This window comes from Pan paniscus, chromosome 11 (genome assembly GCF_029289425.2).
Source record: "Pan paniscus chromosome 11, NHGRI_mPanPan1-v2.0_pri, whole genome shotgun sequence".
NCBI classification, from domain to species: domain Eukaryota; kingdom Metazoa; phylum Chordata; class Mammalia; order Primates; family Hominidae; genus Pan; species Pan paniscus.
The window spans coordinates 32283900-32300318 of record NC_073260.2 but is presented as its reverse complement, the minus strand read 5'-3'; the positions used below and the strand labels follow the sequence as shown (position 1 = coordinate 32300318).

Here is a 16419-nt window from a genome sequence, read left to right as displayed (position 1 = left end):
TCCTGGCTAACATGGTGAAACCTAGTCTGTACTAAAAATACAAAAAAATTAGCCGGGCGTGCTGGCGGGCGCCTGTAGTCCCAGCTACTTGGGAGGCTGAGGCAGGAGAATGGCGTGAACCCGGGAGGCAGAGGTTGCAGTGAGCCGAGATCGTGTCATTGTACTCCAGCCTGGGCGACAGAGCGAGACTCCGTTTCAAAAAAAAAAAAAAAAAAAAGTCACAATGTACTCACTTCTGCAAGAACCAACTTCCTTGCTACCATCCACAACCCAGCACCCATTGTTTCTCATCTAAAACAGGATCACGCTGGATGCTTGTTAAAGATGCAGAGTCCTGGGCTGTACTCATGCCACTGAATAGCTAAAGGAAGTAAGGAAAATGATATGATTCTACCCAAGCCGAATCTCTAAGGGTAAGGCTAGGGATCTGCCTGTGTAGGAAACCCCCAACTCATTATTGTGCTGATGAAAAGTTGAGATGCACTCCAAGAAAGTAACAGAAAGACTCTTAAAATTGCATAGTCCTCCCTCCACTTTTATCCATGGAGAGGAGTGTGTAAACATCTGAGTGAGGCAATCCACCATACAGAAGCATTTGCTATCTGTGAAGGGCCCACGTGTTCAAGAAATTGTAATGAGAAATCTTAGGGCAAAAGACAAGTTCCATATTCAGTTCATCTGTATATCATTTCATGTAGCACAGGGCTGGCCGGCAGATGGTGTGCACTGAATGTTGAGTTTATGTCTATATGTCAACCTCCATCTGATGGGCAAAGCAGGGAGAAGCATTTGATTTTTACTTGAATGTTGCCAAAATGAATTTAGTTTTATAATATTACAGATTACTTGATATCCATGGAGAAAGGTTTTATGTATACATACATACACATTTGGCCAGCATAAAGAAAGGACGTGCTCTCTCAGACTTATGGTGAAAAGGAAAAAAAGAAAATAATATTGAGGGCCAACTATGTGCCTAACAGTTCCGTATATTTTTATACAATTATCTCCTATAATCTTCTCAACTACCTTAGGTAGGTATTTTAGTTCTACCTTCAGATAAACATTGTAGCACAGGGTTTAATCATTTTCCCTACTTCCCTTAGCTATTCAGTGGCACGGCCCATCTTCAGACTGAATTCTGGCTGAATTAAAAACTGCACCCTTGGTCTTTATCCTTGGCTTCCTTCTTAATGAATGTTTGTGTGGCTCTTCATAGTTAACAGAGTGTGTCTAAGTAAATCAGGGTCTACTAGGGAGTATAAAAGAAATGGACAAATATCTATATTAGGAGGTTGACCTGGATTTGAAAAGAGAAATGATGTTATGGGAGTTCACAGGAAGTGGCATTTGGGATTGGCCTGGAAAGATTGCTCTAGGGGAGAAAGAATGAGAGGGCTTACCCACTGGCAGGAACTCCTCTACCAATAATCCCATAAAGGAGGAAACATCAAGTAATCCAGATTGACTGTAGCAGCAGCTAAGGCCCTGGCAGGAGAAGGAAGCATGGCCGTATAATATGGCCACTGGACATAATTTTACTTTTCTCCGTCAATACTCTGCAGCCCTCGAAATTGTGGCCACAATACCACAACTTGTTTAGGCAGAAAAGGCCAAATGTCAATGATGTAAGGGTTGGCAGGAAGTGTCCTACTGTGGGCATGGCTGGCTTTGGAGCTTCAGCTGAGCTATAAATCAAGGAGAATTGCAGAAGGAAGTTGAGATGGGCCATGAGAACCTGAAGGATGGATGATGAAGAATAGGAGCCTGTAATAAGGGATTTAACAATTTGAATTCCTTCTGCTGCAAGGAACAGAAAACTCTGAATCAAATGAGTTTAAATTATAAGGAAATCAATGTGTTAACACATATAACAAGAAGTCCATAAGTAAGGCACTACTAGGCAAGGACTGTGAGGGCTCTGCTTCTCTTATAACCTACAGGTTCTGTGCCCTTCTCTGTGTATTGGCTTCATCCTCAGGTCAGTAGCAAAACAGCTGCAAGAATTACAGAGGTCACCTCAGAGAGCACATTAACCAGGGGGAACCTGGGACTGTATCCTTCTTGTGCCTTTTATTAGGAAGAAGGAAACAATTTCCAAAAGCCCCCCAGCAGACTCCCTCTCATGTTTCATTAGCCTGAAATAGCTCATTCGTCCATGTCTATATCAAGCACAGCAGAAGGAAGGGGTTCCCATGATTGGCGTATCATCTGGAGTAGAATAGATGCTGGGGACTCAGCTGAATGGCCCCTGCAAGGAGAAAAGGAGGGAGCCCAGGTGTTCTTTCTAAGCCCTTGGGTGTTTTCCATGCTCCCCTCTTGAAATTCTTCCATCCACTCTGCAGGCACATGCTATTACTCTCTCTTTACAAATAAGAACATAGAGGCTCAGGCAATGGGCCCCTGCCTAGGGTCCCACATCTCTGCCATGCTGCAAAGCCTCTGCTCTATTTATTACTCTACGCCGCAGGTTCTGGGAGAAAAGTGGAAAGACAGAAGCTGTGCCCAGAGAGGAGCGTTTTGGTGCTGAATGTCTTACATGTGGCAACTTTCTTTTGAAGTGTTACGTGCTTGGTTGGCTTCCATGAAGACCTCTAGGGCTGAGTTGAAAGCAGCATCAAAAACAGAGAATCCCCAAACAGGTAGGCTAAAAGGTTTCCCTGGGGCAGAATCCTGAAAACAACCCCCCGGATTGAAGAGTTTGGGGCAGGGACCTCTGGTGTCTCTTGTGGGTCCTGTGACAAGTCACACACCTTGAGCAGAGCATGAAGGAGCCTGGCTGGGGAGCCAGTCTGCCTGTGTAAGTTGGCTCAGGCATCAGTATTTTCTTTCCCTCCTCCTCGTACTTCATACCAAATATGGAAACAGATACCTGCCTACCATCTGTCTCCAAAGAACTACAGCTCCACAGTTCATCGCATATATGGTAGGAGCCAGATGGGGTGATGTGTTCTTTTTTCCTGGGCATTCAGAGAATGGGAAATCCATGAGCAGGAAGCAACCTGAGTGATCATCTAGTCATTTGGAGGTGAAGAAAAATCAGGGGCGAGAGAAGCCTAGTTAATTGTCCTGGGACAGTAGCAGGGCTGGCCTTGAACCAAGTGTCTCATCTCCCAGGCTAATGCCCTTTCTACTGAATTGAGCTGCTTTTCATCATCTAGTTGACAATAAGAACTGAAAGCAGATGTGTTTTCTCTCTTCCTAAGACAATCTCAAGCCCACTGCAGTTGATGTCCAGGATGGGCAGGCATTCTCCCAGAATCCATACTGAATTTGCCATTGACTCTTCTCAGAACTGAGCATTTTTTGTGTCTGCCTGGCCCTTTACAGGGTAGGGTCTGCATGGCTGTGTTTCACATTTGACTCCACAGTTACCTTCTGTGTTGTGCCAGCAGTGTTCCCTCACCTCTAGCAATGTGATACCTCATTGCAGTTTTGCTCTTTAGCCACTTAATCCCGGCTACATATTAATAACACAAGTCTAAACCATTAGGAATTATTGAGGTTGAAAAGGTGCAGGCAGAAGTGGCCTGGAATGACAGCTGCTCTCTATTTAGGGCAAAGGTGATCATAATTCATAAAGAGCAATGAACTCGTTTTTGGACTAACAGAGTAAGAGTCAAAAGATTGGGAAGATCTGAAGGCTCCCCGATCTTGGATCCTAGAACTTAGAAAAATACAGAGGCTGCTCTGTCATCCTACTTTCATCCCAAGCAGTTGAGCTCTTATCTAGCTTGACTTTGAATCCTAGTGGGTCTTGGTGACCAGAGATGAACCTTTATTGTAGGAGATCACAGAACCAGCTTCTGGGCCTGGTGTACCAGAGGCTGGTATATAGTCAACAGCAGAAAGCAAACGAAATTAGTAAAATCCCATTACCCACTTGAGAAGACTTACACAATGCTCTTAAAAATATTTTCTACTGGGCTCAGTGGAAAGGATGGTGGAAGGTTATGGATATAGTTAGGTTTTCATCTTTAATAGGAACATCAATAATATCTAATACTCCTAAAGTCACTCCTTGTGAAAGTGGTTAAATGTAACTCTATCCACTCCTCTCCTCCTCTCCCCAAAGTCCATCATGTTTTAAGGGTGGAGATCTGAGTAGTATTCATCCATTACTCACAAATAGCATCCTCGGAGGGCCTGGATGAGGGTCAGGCAAGCCAGGTGCTTAGGGCACAAAATTTCAGAAAGCTCTCACTCTGAGAGTCCTAAAATGCTGTGTGCCAGAGCCCTGGCTTGCCTAACTGTTTCCCGCCTCATCACCCTCTTGAGTATCTGACACGCAGCAGATGGGTGGTGAATATTGGTTTGCACGCTATTCTCTCCACTACTTGAAATCCTCTGTCTCCACATCACCTGCAGAAGACTGAATGGGGCCAACACCACACTCTGTGAGCTGAGCTGGCTCCTGTATCCAGTCTAGCCTTAGAGACCTTCAGGCTTTGCCTTATTTTACACTCCACCAATGTTAAACTCCTTAAGGCCCTCTCCCATGGGGTCCAGCAGAGTTGATATTCAGTAAAAGGTTGATGAATGAATTGATGTGTCAGTCCGGAAACACTGATACTACACTGATAGAATGAGTCCAAATTATGACTGAGATAGAAGACCTAAGGAAGTGATCTGGTAGTGTCTAAGTGGGCAGGCTCTGGAGTCAAACTGCCTTGGTGTGAATCTTCATCAGGACCTCTGTATTCCACATCAGATTTTCCCTAAGCTTCAATTACCTCCTTCAAAAGCAAAGGAGGGAGGAAGGCGGGGAGGGAAGAAGGGAAGAATGGAGGGAGGGAGGAATGGAGGAAGGAAGGGAGGAAGAAAGGGAGAGGGAGGGAGGCAGGAAGGAAGGAAGGAAAGAAAGAAAAAATCTACTTCATTGATGTGCAGGTTTAAAAAAATAGTTCATGTAAATCCTTAGCAGAACAGCTGACACTTATAGTACTCAATAAGTGGTGGTTAATGTTCTTACCAATTGGAAACAAAATTCAATCTTTGAGAAGTATTTATAAATCTACTGACTGCAGCTGAATTTCAGAAGGTGACAGTGACATAGAGCTAGCACTTAGGTGCCTCCAGTCACCCTGAGATGTCCAAGTCCTCTCTTTAACAGGTGCCTGCCAAGACCAAGACAGGGAGACACTTTTCCCAGCTCCAAACTTGCCCTGGAAGAGATCACAGAAGAATAAAGGCGTGGAGTCTGGGTTTCCATGTCTCAGTTGCAAGACCCTGCACCAGAATTTGTTACCTCATTACTTAGTGTCTGAGCCTTGAAGAAAACATGTAAATTATGCAGAAAGGCACCATATTGTCGGAGGCAAATGAGACCTTCATTATCCCTGTGTGAGCAGAGCTTAGCCAACAGAGCAGAGAGAAACAGTAAACCCTTCAAGGTCTGGCAGCACAGATGGGTGCTCAAAAAGGTTCCAGGGACCCTCAGAGCAGGGCCAAACGCTGTCGTTATTCAAGTGGTTAACACATGGCTAGGCACGTGGTGTGTTCCTAATGATTCTGCTTCTCTGCAGCCTTCTCCAGGGGAGGCTGCTCTTCTGCCCACAATCCTCACTACCACGTTGTTAAAACACACAGCCTGCAACCCAGGGGGTTTGCATTCTCCTGGGTCCCATGGTGATTAGCAGGAATGTCCATTCCTCTGGGATTCCAAGACCCTCTGACTCCATGACTCACGATACTAGGCTGTATCATCGTCTCCTACCACCAGCCCTCTTCTTACACTTGAACTATATTTAAATTCATCCTCTGTGTTTACTGGAGACCATGGCATCTAGTACTTGGCATAAAGTAGATATTCATTCAACATTTGCTCAATGTTGGCATCAGTTCACAGTCTTCCTCTCCACCCCCAACCCCTGCTGCCATCTCAGATGCCCTTGAGATCTGTTGAGAGATCCTTCCAGCATCTCTTCTTCCAGAATCTCACTTTACCTGTTTTCATAGCCTTCTCTTCCATTCCAGGAACTCACATTTATGGCCACAGTTTGCCCCTGCCAACATTTACCTCTGAAACCTTGACTTCAAAACATTGTCCATCTGACCACAACCTTGTATTCTGTCTCCTCTCCCACTCCCCACAGGATTGATCCAAACCACCACCACTTTTCTCAAGTCCTGTTCCACATCTGTTCTGTCACTATGCCACCGGTCTCACCTCACATAGTAAATGTTACCACATATAAATTATTCTCAGATTCCCTCCAGCTTCTGACCTGGCCATTCACTTCCACAGTTAACTATATTTCCATCTATTATTATTTCTTCTCTTGTGGTCCCTTAGGAAGCAAAGCTTCTTTTCAAAGCTGATCCTTCCACTCTTGAAACCTGTGATCATCTGCTTGAAATAGTACGTATTTCAGCAACCTCTTTCTTCTATCACTCCACCTCTAAAGTTACCTTGTATTTGCCAAACCCAGTGAACTTGTAGTTACTCAACTTTGTGTTGATATATCTAAAGCGTTTGACAAGTTTGGCCATATCTTTTCACTTAGAACCCTCTTCTCTGTCATCTAAACTGCACCCACCTTGAATTTTACTCTTCCCTCTACATTCACCCTTGCAGGAAGTTTTCCCTGGATCTTTCACCTTTTTCATTCTTTTTTCTTTTTCTTTTTTGAGACAGAGTCTTGCTCTGTTGCCCAGGCTGGAGTGCAGTGGCTTGATTTCGGCTCACTGCAACCTCCGCCTCCCGGGTTCAAGCGATTCTCCTGCCTCAGCCTCCTGAGTAGCTGGGATTACAGGCACGCGCCACCAGGCCCAGCTAATTTTTGTATTTTTAGTAGAGACGGGGTTTCACCATGTTGGTCAGGCTGGTCTCAAACTCCTGACCTCGTGATCCACCCACCTCACCTCCCAAAGTGCTGGGATTACAGGCGTGAGCCACCACACCCGGCCTGTTCATTCTTTAAATACAGGCGTTCTTGGGGAATTCATCCTGAATTCCCTGTTTTTTCTTGCTCTTTACCCACTTCTTGGGTCACGGTACCTACTCACATGGCTTCTACTGTATCTGTGTCCATATCATCACTCCCCCATCAATATCTCCCTTGTCCTCTCCCTTGAGCTTCAAACCCATATATCCAACTACACATGGAAACCTCCACCTTGATGGAGGGCCTCGACCTGCTCCAGACCCTGTGCAGTCTCTTCCCCAGCACATCCACTTGGCACCTGAATTTTGCAACTCACTTGTGGCCCCACAATCCATCTAGCTGAGACTCAGGCATGTGAGGCAATAGACCATGATCTGACATACATAGTGTTTTTCCTTCTGTCACTGAGATGGGCTGAGCAAGGGCTGGGTTTGCTGTGGGATCGACTGCAATAGTTAGCTGTAAAGTAAATGACCATAAAGAGTAAAGGAACTTTAACCTGAAAAGGAGGTATTTCCAGCTAGGATAGAAGTTATGTTGTTATTATGAAATTGACTGGGAGGTAGGGATCTCTAGGGCCTTGCAAAGAGAAAGAGATAGAAATTGGGAAGCGATCTCTGGCATTTAGCAGCAGGAGGCCTATGTCATTAAATTACACCAATGAAACTCACTCTTTTAAGTTCTATACAGTTTGGAAAATATAGTTTGAGTACCTGTATATTGAACTCTGGGATGGGGTAAAGAAAGAACAGATTACGGTCAAGTTTTCCACCACTATCACTACCACCACCACCTCAATCCTTGTCACCTACCAGATGTGACTTGTGAAAAGCAAAGAGAACTTTATGTTTGTAAATAGAGATCAAAAGTAGCTAAAGCCAAGGAGACCTACAGAAAAGTCATAGACTAGCAAGATCAACATTTTGGTCTCTACTTCTGTCTTTTGGAATATCGTGATTTAAATGTTCTGCCTTTGTCCTATTGTAGACATTTCTATAATGACGATAGCTATTATTTTGGTACCCCATACTAGCCACAGGTAAGTCAAGTGGCTGAAGTTGCAGACGAGGTACCACAGCACCCCTCAAGGCAGGCCAGTCTGAGTACTCTGAAAGCAGCCTCTGCGTGTGGCTGGCCAGCCCAGCTGAGGTCTGATTGGTGGAATTGCTTCATGATCTGATTGATCCAAATTTTAGGCAGTGATGACATTTACAAAAGTGTGCATTGCAGTGACTATTCCTGCTGTGATGTCATGGCAAGAAAATTGTATATGGAACGAAGCACTTTGCTCTTGATTAAATATGTAGTTCAACAGATTATGCAAATAATGTATCCCCAAACACATCTCCAAGTAAAATGGACTGAAAATGTGTGAACCTGTATATTATAGCTGAGGTGGTATGAATGTCATTTCATATGTGCAAAGGTGGAAGCAATATCACATTTTAAAGCCACCCCTCCTGCAAGCTGTAGAGAATTTAGCCTCAGTCTTCTTGGGGGTTTCTCCCAGAGTAAGGCAAATTCATTTGTTTATACAGATCAGCCTAAGACAGCCCAACTGCATATGGTCCTTTGGGGTTCATTGCTTCTGGCTGCTTCTGGGGCAAAGTGCTATTTACCAAGCCTGGAACCCAGGCAGCCCTTCTCCTCTGATGCCTACCAGGATTAGGGTCCTGCTGCTGACCTTTCAGCCCCTACTTGATTTCTATAGATCCTTTCTTTAGTCTCTCTTTTAGGGTTTCCCTTGGTAGCAGTCTCCCCTTGAGGTCACTAGGCTTCCTCTCCTCAATGAGCTTAGATTTTGGGAAGCAAAAGGCAGAAAGGGAAGTATTTTGCAAGCAACTCCTGCTTTTTATTCTATCAAGAACTTCCCTTGAGGTAAGAAGGCACAGAGCCTCCTCCCTGCCTAAATGGTGATGGGAAAGAAGAGGACACAGAGGAAAACTATCAGTTTGTATCTCCAAAACTTACTCTGCCATTTAGAGTTTCCATGGGTGTGCACTTGAGTGAGTGACAGATCGGTTACCTACAGGAAAAGTAAGATGAGATTGTTTGGGAGACAGCTCTCAGATGGTGTCACAGCCTGCTGTTACCACTACTCCTGGTGAAACTGTCATTTGGCAACAAAAGTAGATCCTGCCTTCTATTCCAATGCAAGATCTGTGTCTTATAGGAGTACTTTCCCACATATATTATTTAATCTGAGTTCCTTTAACCCTCTCGTGAGAAAGGCTGTATGATCCCCATATCAGCCAAGACCAAGACTCTTAAGAAGTGAAGCCATCTAGCTAGTGTGAGGTGGGGCTGGGATGTGAACCTGTGTCTATCCGGCTCCTGGTCTCTGTGCTCCTTGCAACTCGGACAGCACACTGGCACACTGGCTCCCTTCCGTCTCCCCACACACACAACAGAGCTGCCCACCGCAAGGCTCAGAGCTCAGGCAGCCAGGCGGGCATCCTTTCACCTCTCTCCTCAGCCCATGAGTCTTTGGCTGTGCTGCTATTTTACATGGAGCCTCCTTTTCCCACCCAAATCCAGCTCAAGCTGCCTCCCTCATGACTCACCATCCAGAGGACTGTGAACTATGTCTCCCTGTCCTTCTCCAAATTAACCATCCCTCTCTAGTGACCCTTACCTCACCTCCCTCGTACTTTGGGATTTATACACATGTCTCATGTCCCCCAGTACACTAGAGGCTCTGAGGTGGCATGACCATGTCTAATTTATTGCTACACTCCCCAGAAACATGGTCTGATACCTAGGAGATACATAAGAACTGTCCATGGAATGGAAGAATGAACAGATAGATGAGTAAATGAATGTATGTATGAAAAAGGGAATAAATGAGTGAATGAACTAATGAAATGAAAGTGAAAACCCATAGAGGATGGCAAGAATGCCAAGCAGCCATTATACAGAGTGATGAGATAGGATTCACTGCAAAGCATGCTGGAGAGAAGAAACACTGAGATTAAGGTGATTCCAAAATGCAAGTATGGCTGCAGGTCTAGGGAACTGAAAAACACTCTTTATGTCCCACTAGCCCCATGTTTCACTCTGGACTTACTTTATGGGGAAGTGGTATACTGGTTTCTGGGGCTCACTTTCGTAAAGCCCTAGCCCTTCCTCCTGTTCATTAATAAACAGTTACAGGACAACAGCACTATAATAGGTAATAATTCTGGTGTACCCACCATGTGCCAGGCATTCTTCCAAGTACCTCATTCAATTCTCACAACAATAAGATGAGACATAGACTGTTATTTATCTGATTTTACAGATGAAAAAATGGAGGCTTAGAGAAGTCAAATACTTTTCTTAATGTCACTCATTTAATAAGTGGCAGAACTAGAATTCAAACCCATGTTATCTGACTTCAGAGCCATCCCTCCTAATCACTCTCCCATCAAGCAGCACATTCCTATGGCCGGCTGGCTAGGAGACTAAGTTTCCATTCATTGAGCACTTGCTCTGTGATTCACCAAACATGCTGTAGACATTCAATCCACAATAACCTCATGACTGAAGGACCAGACCATTTTGATCCCCATTTTACAAACAAGGACACTAAGGTTTGTGTGACCAAGTGATGCCACTAGAAAATGACAAAGCTGGGATTTGAACCCAAGTTGGCTTATTCCAAAACCAATGCTGTTTACCACACTATTCTGTATCCCAGAAGAAGCACTCATTTTCTTTCTCCTTCAATAAATGGTCACAGGGTCCAAGAAAGAGACCTATATTTGAAATCAGGTTATTTGTGTTCCAGTCTTGGTTCTTCCACTTGGGTCTGTACCTTGGGCACGTCCTTTAACACCTCTGAGCCTCAGTTTCCTCATCCATCAAACGGAGCCAATCATGCCACATTACAGAATTATTGTGAGGGTTAAATGAGAAGCTGATGCTGATGAAAGCACTGTGTAAACTTTTTCTCTCTGAGGTAGAAAGAAGTCAATAGATATGATTATACTTCTCCTGGGAGTGAATAAAATGAGTCTCACAGAGATGAAGTGAGTAGTCTAACAATCTCACAGAGAGTCGTTCATTAGAGCAGGAATGAAGCCCAGATGTCCCTAGGCAGAAGTCCATGTGCCTTTTGCGAGGTGGCCAAGGATCATTATTTTGCGCGGGTGAGACTCTGCCAGCCCCAGAGTGCTTCTTCAGTTTCGACGCACACCATCTTTCCCCCATCCTACGCCTCCTTAGCTCTTTCTGGGCCCCTTGACAGTCAGGGTAAAAGTCTTTTTCCGTCTTTCCTAGGCTTAACTGTAAAATTATGTGGTCTTATTGTGTTAGAGAGTTCTACCCAGGATGAGCGATGCTGAGAGAAGGCAGCGTGAGCCTGGTCAGGCACGCTTGTCAAGAGCTTGAGATGCTCTGTTAATGAATGTCATTTTGGAGCTGGTTGGGATTAAGCCATTATCTGTGTGATCTTCACCTGACTCTTGATGGACCAAAATTCATACATTCCAATTCTGTGCTTAACTAGGAAGGCTTTACAGCTCCTTTCTCCTCTAGAATCTTTTCAATCTCCGGGACCTATTATGCAGCAATTTTGCTTTCTCCAATTTCATTTTCACTTTCAAAGTGAATGTCATTTGTCAGGCAAACCACATATTCTTTGGATCCCTATCTGCTAAATTATTTCTGAACTTGACTTTTTTGGGCCCCCATTCTGGCTGACCTAAATTCTTCTCTGTCTTCTACCATTTCTCCCTTCTCTCTGAAGGCAGCCATTTGTGGCTTCGTTGCCTAAAGAAGCTGTTTCTGGAAGCACTTATCTGTTACCCCAGTTGGAAAGTTATCATTTGTATCTAAATTAGCTAGTGTGATCTTTTATCTGAACTCCAGGCAGAGCTGATCCTTTGTATGAGAACTACCCATCAGGTTTCAGACCCATCTGCAGCATCATTCTCAGATGACTTACTTTGGAACTAAGATTTAAGTCTTCAGTGTTTCTAAATGTAAAGATTGTCAGTGTAGCCACTTTTCAAAAGAACTTGACACTCTCACAAGGGTGATACCTAAATCCCAATTAGGCCATCTCCTGCCCAAGCTCATCTCAGAAGCAATGTCATGCATGGACCCCTGGTGTTTCTGTCCTAATGTTGCCAACTGTAGACAGAATGCCTGATAGAGGGAAACAGTTCCACAGTAGCAAAGAATGATTTCATACAATTCACCTTCAGGGTTAGCAGCAAAGAGATTTTGCAATGAAATCGGAAATGTTAACACATGTCAAAAATGATCTCACAAGAGGGCTGGCAGCCTTGCTCTGCCCAACGTTGGACATACCATGGATAGAGCATTGGGCTGGAGTTTGAAGTACCCCAAATCCAGAGGACATGACCACATGTCAATTTTGCAGAGAATAACAAAGATCATGAAGAGGCCAAACTGCGTAAAGGTTGGTTAAAAGAACTGGAATGTTTAGCCTGGAAAGGAGAGACTTTTGTGGGGATAAGCAGGGTGGAAAATTCTGTCTCAGACTCCTGTTTTATAAATTAGAAACCTGAGACTTAGCACAAACCCATGGAATAACCAGAGTGAACATTTTAAAGAACAAATGAGATCACTTTGCTTTGCTGCCTAAAACCATCCAATGATTTCCCCACTGATGTTAGAATAAAGAGCCAGCCCCAAGCCATGGCCTCCAAGACCCCACATGGAGGCACTGGTCCCTCTGTGTTGGGTAGAGGATCAGCTAAGTTATACAATCAAGAGACTCCCAAATATCAGGTAGAAGTTTATTTCTCTACCTTGTTATACATGGCACCACAATTTGCAGACCAGGCCAGGCCTCAATAAGGTGCAGTTAACAGACACTGTCAGCTGACACTTCAGGAACATACCAGGGAATGAAAAGGAGACCCTGGCCTACTTCACATACATGATGAAGAGTAACAAGAAGAGACTGGATTAGAAACTGGAAGATGGTATGTAGCTCCAGTGACGATGAAACACATCTTAAAGGAATGAAGCAGAATGCACAGGTGATATCTGCTACATTTCAGTCCATAAAGACTTTTTTTCCCCGTACATAGCTCACTATAACCTTGGACTCCTGGGCTCAAGAGATCCTCCCACTTCAGCCTCCTGAATAGCTAGGACAACAGGTGCATGACATGAGACCCGGCCAATTTTTTAATTTTTTGTGGAGACGGTGAGGGGGGTGGGGTGTCTCACCATGTTGCCCAGGCTGGTCTTGAACTCCCCACCTCAAGTGATCCCCCCATCTTGGCCTCCCAAAGTGCTGGAATTACAGGAGTGAGCCACCCCTTCTGGTCTGTTAAATTTTATTGTAAATAAAATAGTGTAAATAATGAAAATTAGTCACAGATGAGTGGTGAAGGGAAGGCAGGCAGTCTCTGTCATCCTTAGAATGGAGCTTCTGTATCTGGGTGCAGGTGGCTCCTCCAAGCTCTTTCACTTTTCAGAGTCTGCTTAAGGGGTTCCTTGGGGCATCCGTTGCCCACCCTATCTAAATGAGCTTACCCAGCATATATTTTGTCTTAGCTCAGCATCCTGCTTGTTTCTTTCACAGCACTTACCACAATTTATACTTGTTTATTTATTTATTAGATTTAATTATTTTTATCTATCCTTCCTCCCCTTCCTACACTGCTAGACTGATAGTCTCCATAAGGGTAGAGTAGGAATCTTATATGCCTCATTCATTACTGTATTAGTTATCTGCTACTGCTTAACAAATTACCCCAATACAGAATAGCTCAAAATAATAAACATTTGGCTGCCTCATCCCAGGCTGAGCACCGCGCGCAAAGCCGTGCAGAGATTGGAGGCCGTGTGGGTCCCTGGTCTGGGCCATGTCTGGCTGTGACGCCTAGGAGGGAGACTGTTGTTCCCCGAGATGCGGAGCGCAGGACAAGGAGCATCCAAGATACCTGATCCCAGAACTTTGCAAACAGTTTTACCATTTGCGCTGGGTCACTGGGACTGGAGGAGGAATTAGCTTGAGGCATGGCGGTGAAATCTACATTGCTCCTTCAGAAGTGCAAAAGGAATGAATTCAGCCTGAAGACATGTTTGTTTGTGATATAAATGAAAAGGACATAAGTGGACCTTCGCCATCTAAGAAGCTAAAATAAAGCCAGTGTACTCCTCTTCTCATGAATGCTTACACAATGAGAGGAGCAGGTGCGGTGATTCATACCCACTCTAAAGCTTCTGTGATGGCCACCCTTCTCTTTCCAGGATGGGAGTTTAAACTTACACATCAAGAGATGATCAAAGGAATAAAGAAATGTACTTCTGGAGGGTATTATAGATATGATGATATGTTAGTGGCACCCATTATTGAGAATACACCTGAGGAGAAAGACCTCAAAGATAGAATGGCTCATGCAATGAATGAATACCCAGACTCCTGTGCAGTACTGGTCAGACGTCATGGAGTATATGTGTGGGGGGAAACATGGGAGAAGGCCAAAACCATGTGTGAGTGTTATGACTATTTATTTGATATTGCCGTATCAATGAAGAAAGTAGGACTTGATCCTTCACAGCTCCCAGTTGGAGAAAATGGAATTGTCTAAGCCAAAAGAAAGTCTAATTATATACAGAGATAAAGTTAAACATAATTATTATTTAAATGAAAGCTATTTTTTTAAATGAATTGAAATTTTTCATGACGCTACTAATTTGCCATTAAATACTGCAAATGGGCACCCTGAATCTCTTCTGACATTGGATGCTATTTGCTTATATTCTTATAATTTTAAATGAGGGGACAGTGAAATGAAAATTTTATACTCTATGTTTCTGTTTATTTTTAAATCCTTAACAGCAAAATATTTGCCTTTAATTTCTTTTTTATATATACTCTCAGAGAATTCCTCTTAATTTTTAAAGATGCTGGTGATAATAAAATTCATTGGAAAATTTCAAAAAATAATAATAATGATAATAAACATTTATTATCTCACAGTTTCTGTGAGTCAGGAATTTAGAAGCAGCTTTTCTGGATGGCTTTGGATTGGAGTCTCTTAACATCAAGGAAGATGTCAGCTGGGACGCAGTTATCCAAAGGCACAGCTGGGGTGGAAGGATCCAAAAAGGCTCACTCACCTGGTGCTGGTTGTCAGCAGAGGCCTCGGCTCCTTTCCACAAGGGGCCTCTCCAAGCACTGCTTGAGCATCTGCACAACATGGAAGCTGGCTTCTCCTGGAGTAAGCATTGCAAGAGAAAGCAAGGCAGAAACCACAGTGTCATTTATGACCCAGTCACGGAAGTCACACACTATGATTTCTGCACTATCCTATTGGTTACACAGGTCAGCCCCATTCATTGTGGGAGGGGATCACACATGGATGTGAATGTCAGGAAACAGGGATCATTGTGGGCCATCTGGAAAGCTGGCTACCACAACTACTCTTTCCCTTAGCAGCCAGTGTCATGCTGGCAAATGGTAGGCACTTAATATATGTTGGCTCGATGAATGAGTGAAGGGGGACAGCTCAAGTCAACTCGATATTACCAAGATTAGTAGCTGGAGTCAGCCTTGACATCAGGTTTTCAGTCTCTTAGTGCTCTCTCCCTATACCACACTGTCTTCTTTATGACTTCTTCTACCATGTGCCCCCTTTTCCAATACTCGGACACACCGCCTTATCTTTCCCAGCCTGTACCAGCCTGTACACAACCTGATAATGGCTCATCTGGCAAAAAAAAAAAAAAAAGAATCACGCATTACTGAAATATGTCTTTGCTTTAGTACCTGGAGGAGAAAGCAGGGCCCTGGGAGGGGATGTGAGGGCCTGACAGATGCCATAAGCAGCATTTGAGAGTCTAAGGCAGCGGTTTTGAAACCAGCATGCGGGAGACTCAGCAGGGAGTTTGGTAATGCGTCCAGGTTAGAACCCAAGAATCTTCAGTTAGGCAGGCTTGTGGGGAGTTCTGATTGCTGGTGGGTGAACAAACAATCCCACTCCTCCAGCTCTTTTGTATCACTGGGGTCACCCTTCTGGAGGGTATCTGTGGAGGGGTGGAGTTGGAGAGACAAATCCCAACCATAAACCTGTCAAGGTAAGAGGATTCACACAGGCTCGCTAGGAAAGAGACAAGGGGAGCGTGGGTGGAGGTGGGTGGGGATGGGATGTGGGGTGGTAAGAGCAACAGGGCAAAGGTTCCTTAGTAGTGCGTTTGTGTAACATTGGAGTGCTGTTTCTTAGGTTTTTTTTTCTTTTTTCTTTTTGCAAGGGCTGTGTGTGTATGTAAGTTAGCTCCTTCAGTATCCAACTGGGAATTTGATTCATTTAACTTGTTCAGAATCAGTTGCAATAAACCAGGTGGTTTTGCATTGCTCATGCAAATCACTTTCTCCTCACACATGGCTACAGTCCCAGCTGCCAAAATGTTGTCATGTTCTTGTCTTCAGAGCCTTAATAAGAAGAAAAAATACAGTCTGGAGTGTATATGTGCTCAACACTCTCCCTGGTTATCACTGAGCCTCTGTGGCCACTACTAACCTGTCAACAGCTAGTTAGCTCTTCCTGAGCCAGAAGAAGAGGTG

At 44.2% G+C, this 16419-nt stretch overlaps 1 pseudogene; it reads left to right on the top strand.

Annotated features, from left to right (window-relative positions):
* Positions 1 to 13714: 13714 nt before the first annotated feature.
* On the top strand, positions 13715 to 14793 carry LOC100992952 (methylthioribulose-1-phosphate dehydratase-like; annotated as a pseudogene).
* The last annotated feature ends 1626 nt before the right edge of the window (positions 14794 to 16419 follow it).